Genomic DNA, 6,000 nt, shown 5'->3' on the forward strand with positions numbered 1-6,000 from the left:
TAAATGGATCAAGTTAGAGAATATAATACTAAGTGATGTAAGACAATCCCCCCAAAAATAAGGCCAAATGTTTTCTTTGATATGAACATGCTGACTCATAATGGCCATGGTGGCGGGGAGCATGGGAGGAATGGAAGAACTTTAGATAGGACAAAGGGGAGGGATGGGAAAGGAGGGGGAATGGGGGTAGGAAAGATAATGGAATGAGTTAGACATCATTACCCTAAGTACATGTATGAAGACATAAATGGTGTGAAAATACTTTGTGTACAAACAGTGACTTGAAAAATTATGCTCTATATGTGTAATATGAAATGAATTGCATTCTGCTGTCATATATAACAAATTAGAATAAGTGAATAATTTAATAAAAAATAAATAAAATTCATGTAAATATTCTCTGTGAGATTGTCTTTTAAAAGGTAGTGTTTTTAAAAATAAAATAACACAAAGAAGTTTTAAAAATTCATCGTTTTAAAAATATATTACTAAATACATTAAAAAATATATATTATTCTTTGGGGCAGCATTGTTGGCAACAGGTTAAATAAGTTAACAAGCAAGGAGTATATTAGCACTGTTAATAGCTACAAGAACAGTGAACTTTCAAAATGCTCATGACAGTGTTACCTATGGGCAACTGCTATTTAACTCAATATTCATAGTTGCAGAAAAACAAAAATTATAAATTTAATAGCAATTAACTGAATTAATCTCCTACAAGTATAATTTGCAGTAAATTTTTGTACTTATTTATTAAAATTATCTTTATGTCTGACTTAATAATAAATTTTGAGCTTGTACATTTAATGATTATTTCATCATTTAAGTTTTAAACCTTTATTTTATTATCTTCTACAAAATATTGGTCTCCAAAGGCTTGGAAAAGGAAAAAAGAAATGTCATTAACACATGTGGTTTAAGAAATTCACTGAAGTGTTTGGCAACTATGTTCCTCTAGGTGGAGTCATGGAAAAATAAAAGGAAGAATAAGTTTTTTGAGCCTCAGGACTGAGAATATGAAATTCCACAGACTGAAATGGGAATAGCTGGAAGAGGAGCTGGCCTGTGGGAAGACATGTATAATTACATATATTTATGGTGTACAACACATGTTTTATTTAGTTAGTTATTTTGTAAGTTGGGTTCTCAATGTTTTTTTTTTTTTCTCTTTTCACATTTTTTATATTGGTGCATTATAGTTGTACATAATGAGGGGATTTGTTGTAACATATTTGTACACACACACAACAGAACAATATAATTTGGCCAATATCACTCCCTAGCACTTCCCCTTCTTTCACCACCTACCACCCCCTTGTTCCTTTGATTTCTATGAGATTCCCTCTCCCCACTTTCTTTCCTTGTTCCTCTCTGGCTTCAACAGATGAGAGAAAACATATACACCCTTTGATTTTCTGAGTTTGGCTTATTTCTTGGTGGTTATAGTATTAAGCATTAATTCCTGACCACTAAAGATGCTGAGGTTAACCTTGTTTATACACTAAACCACAAAATGACTTGAGAATTTTCATTTCTCAGGGAAAAATCCAAAACCATTGATTAAAAAAAAAATGACACTTATCTTTCTGAAAGACTCCTCTAAGGGCTCTAAACAAGTGCTTCTCAATTTTTAATGTGCATTAAAAACTCCTGTGTATCTTGACAGAATCTAACCCAGTATGCCTGAGATGAGACTGTAATTCTTCATTTTTAACCAGAAAAGAGTGAGAGCAAGGGGCTGGAAAATCTGAAGGTTGAAAAGAAGTGAAAAATCTGTCATTGTATTTATAGGTAAATGATGTTACAGAACTGTATCTGGTCCAGGCTCAAATTTTCAAAATGTTGAAGTGTAAACCCTTTTAATGGTTTTTCATCCCATTTAGAAAAAGACCGAGACAGAATGTGGACTGTGAGTGCTACCTAGAGGACATGATTTGATTCCTGGATTTTCTCTGATCTCAACATTGGATTTTACTTCTCCCAGATGCTCTGGCTATTTCTGCTCAACGAAAGCCACATTTACTCTGAACCTTGCAGTCCCTCTTTCCTAGCTTTCACATGGCCTTTTCCTCCATATTATTCCTGGCTGAGCTAAAAGTCAACAGTTTGAAGCCACCTTCCTTGGCATCAAATCACTTTCCAGCCATCATATTATGTTTGCTTGCTTTCTATTATTATTTTCCCCAGTACCATGTTCTTGGACAAGCCCATTGGAATAGGAACTCCAGAGGAATAGGGCCTTTATCTGCTCAGTGTCGAGGACTTTATAAATATTACTTTTTATTTTCTTGTCTTCTAAATCTTTTTTTTTCTATTTTTAAATTAGAGAATAAATTAATTTGAAGACAAAAAATTAGAAAAATAGTAGATTAAATCCCAAAACATTATTTTAAGGGAATATTGGCTCTTTGATGTTGAATGTCTGAAAAGTAAGCAAAGAATTATACCACCATCTGAGGATAGCTTTCATGATTTTGAAAACAGAATCTTATTTTGATATGCTATTAGTCCATCTAGTCACAATATTTTCTTTTTTTAATATTATTTTTTAGTGGTAGTTGGACACAATACCTTTATTTTATTTATTTATTTTTATGTGATGCTGAGGATTGAATCCAGGACCTCGCACGTAAGAGGCGAGCACTCTACTTCTGAGCCACAACCCCAGCCCCCACAATATTTTCTTTAATAGTGATGGATTTGGGGGTGTGTACCGGGAATTGAACTCAGGGGCATTTCACCACTGAGCATCATATCCCCAGCCCTTTTTTGTATTTTGTTTAGAGACAGGGTCTCACTGAGTTGCTTAGTGCCTTGCTTTTGCTGAGGCTGGCTCTGACCTCACGACCCTCCTGCCTCAGTCCCCCTACCCTCTGGGATTACAGGTATATACTATTGTGCCTTGCCCAGAGATTGATATTTTTAAAGGAATATGAGTTTGTACCTTTTCAAAGATCTTTTATAATTGCTCTGCCTACCATCTTTTCTCTAATTACAGTGGGGTTCAGTTAGATAACACAGGGCTGTGATTCGGAGCACATAATTTGAGCTCAAATCTCAGTTCTCTTTTACAAAGTACAAGATGGCATCACGAGAAGTAAGTGCCACTTGTGAATATAATATCCTCATCTGTACATAGGGGGTGACAATGAGAATCAGGCTGATAGTACTGTGAAGGGGACTAATTGAGATAAAATGCACCATGACACTTGGCATGGTGCAGGTGCTTACTGAATAGGGCTAATTTTGGTGGAAATTCCTCCTCTGCCAGTGTCACATTGCCCCCTTGCTATGCTGGAGCACTGTGTTCTCATGTGGAGTCTGGGAAGATTATGTGCAATCTCAGTTCACACCCAGAAGCCCTCCTTTGTCCCCTCTGAACTTGTTACTTTTCATGCCTGTGCTCACATCTGTCTCACAGCCAGCAGGGATTCTCACACAGCAGTGGTGACATGAATTAATCAAGAATTTCTAAATTATTCCCTTTTTGTTCCCCCACTAAAACACAATAATTGCAGACCCTCTACGTTTTGAAGAGGGAAAATGAAAGTTTAGAATTTCCCTTAATCCCCCCATTTTATTATGTGGTAGGTAGGACAGGGTTGCTCTCTTTGGAGAGAGTATTTTGGTTTTGTTATTTTTGTGAAGGCAGAGATGGAGAGACCAACTAATGAAACAGTGTTAGGAGATGTTGATATGAACAAGAAAAGATCTACATTTTAGGAGATGCTTTATGATTTTGGACCTGAAAGACATGAAACTCTATTTCCCCAGGTCTGAAGATATCCAGACACCCCCAGAATCTAAGGGCCAGGGGGCACAGGGGAAGCGAGGAGGAAAATGGAAAAGGATGGAGGTCCCCATTACCAGTAAAGATAGATTGTGCACTCCTCAGGAGAGGTGATGGAGAAGGGCAAGTTATGTACTGCTCTCTGGACTCATCTAGGGAAATAAAGAGCAAGTCAAATAAAACAAGGAGAGAAGAGTGAAGCTGACATCTAGTGGTTACAGCAGGCAATGGCCCAGAACCCATGAGGCAAAGGCAAACAGCTTTTACAGATTTTATGTCCCCAGCCTTCAAACACAATAATGTCCTCATCCCTCTGTATTAGGTATTTCAGTTATAAGTGATGTATTATGAACCAGGGTAAGAACAAAAGTAAAGGAATTTATTGACAGATGCAATGGGAAGGATGAGATGGGGTGGACATTAGCTACACTGAGACTAAGTGGTCAAATGATATTGCCACATTCTCTCAGTCACAAATGGTTCCCTCAATTTGAGACCCCCCCCCTCTCCCTCGTTCAGTCAGCATATGGCCATTATTCTATTTTAATGACATGGGCTTTGCCTGTGAGATTAAAGCAGAAGGCTGTGAGCAGCTGTGGGTATGTGTGGGGATGGGCTGTTGAGGGGAGCGCATCTTACCTGATCTTCTTTCCTCCAGGACCACGCACTAATGACTTCCAAATTTTGTTCATCATAATTCCAGTCTCTAGAACCAGACATTAGAGGGTGCTTTTACCTAGACATCTTGTAAGTGAGTCAACTCCACAGTAATCAAAATTGAAGGTGCTATTCCTCGTGGTCTTATTTTTTTTAAAAAATATTTATTTCTTTTTTAGTTATTGGCGGACACAACATCTTTGTTTGTATGTGGTGCTGAGGATCGAACCCGGGCCGCACGCATGCCAGGCGAGCGCGCTACCGCTTGAGCCACATCCCCAGCCCCTTATTTTTGGATATTTGTTTTTCTCTTCCATGCAGACAGTAATACCATCTGTAATTTCCTCTTTGGATCTGCACAGATACCAGAATCTATAAGCTTATTAACACAACTCACTGAACAAATGAAGCAACATATGTAGAATGTGCAAAATGGAAATGGATATCCTCATGAAAAATTCTGTTGTGAGGACTAAATGAAATAACATTGGCATGACATAAATAGTTTCATAACCAAATAATAAGGTTGATAAATATAATATTATTTTAAATTTGTATCTTTTCTATCATGAATTCTCAAAAGTAATCTCACCACCAGAACATTTGTAGCATGTTCCAGGTCCTGCTTTCTACCTGGGGGTGAAGTTCTGTTTCTTTTCATTTGTTAATATAAGTGGGAAAAGAGAAGAATGCTTTCTCTACCATAAGTAAGCCTAAAAGCTGTCCCTGCTGGATCCTGGGGTCTTGTCCAATGTAGATTTTACCTCAGCCTGAAGCCCTTGTGAAATGAGTCGATTGAAAGAACAGAATGGACAGATATATAAAGCAATAAACCACTTTCTAGAAAATGTACTGACCAAAATCACACACTTGTTCCTCTAAAATGTCCCTCTTTTTAAATGTTAGCAGTAATTCTGTACATTAGGTGTAAAAACCTTATTAAAGGTAGGGAAGGAGATGCTCAGGGAATGTAAATCACATATGATGAGTGAGGAAGTAAGCCCTAGTCTCTGGGCTGCAGGTCCCTCTCTCAGTTCATCAGTTCTCTGCATCACTGAATGTTCTTTTGTGTTAGGGTCAGGGCATTTTCTGCATAAGTAAAATTCAATCGCTAATACTGAGCCTAGAGGTGTTGAGTGCCTTGCAATCTAATTTGTCATCAACTGTTATAACAGGACTGAATCCTAAGTTAGAATGGCCCACATGTGTATCACAGACATGTAAGTACCCTGGGTGCATCACACCTGACAATTGAAATATCTGGGCTGGGGAACGGTGAGGCCAAAGATTTGGAGGAATAAATCAGGTGGTCATTGAAGCTGCCTAGGTTGACATGAATGTCAGCAAAGCAAGGTTATCTGTTAAGGGCCAAAAGCACTGGGTTACTAAGAAACAGAGATGAAGTATGCAAAAGGATTGATTCAGATGTCATGTGCCTTGACATCACTTTTCTAGCAGGTAGAGAAGCAATGTCCTGGAAGCAGCCTCAGAAAATTAAGACAATGTCAATTCCTTCTCCAGTCCTCCAGGAGCATAGGCATCCCCTCCTC

Source organism: Marmota flaviventris, chromosome 5 (assembly GCF_047511675.1).
Source record: "Marmota flaviventris isolate mMarFla1 chromosome 5, mMarFla1.hap1, whole genome shotgun sequence".
In the NCBI taxonomy this organism is placed as follows: Eukaryota; Metazoa; Chordata; class Mammalia; order Rodentia; family Sciuridae; genus Marmota; species Marmota flaviventris.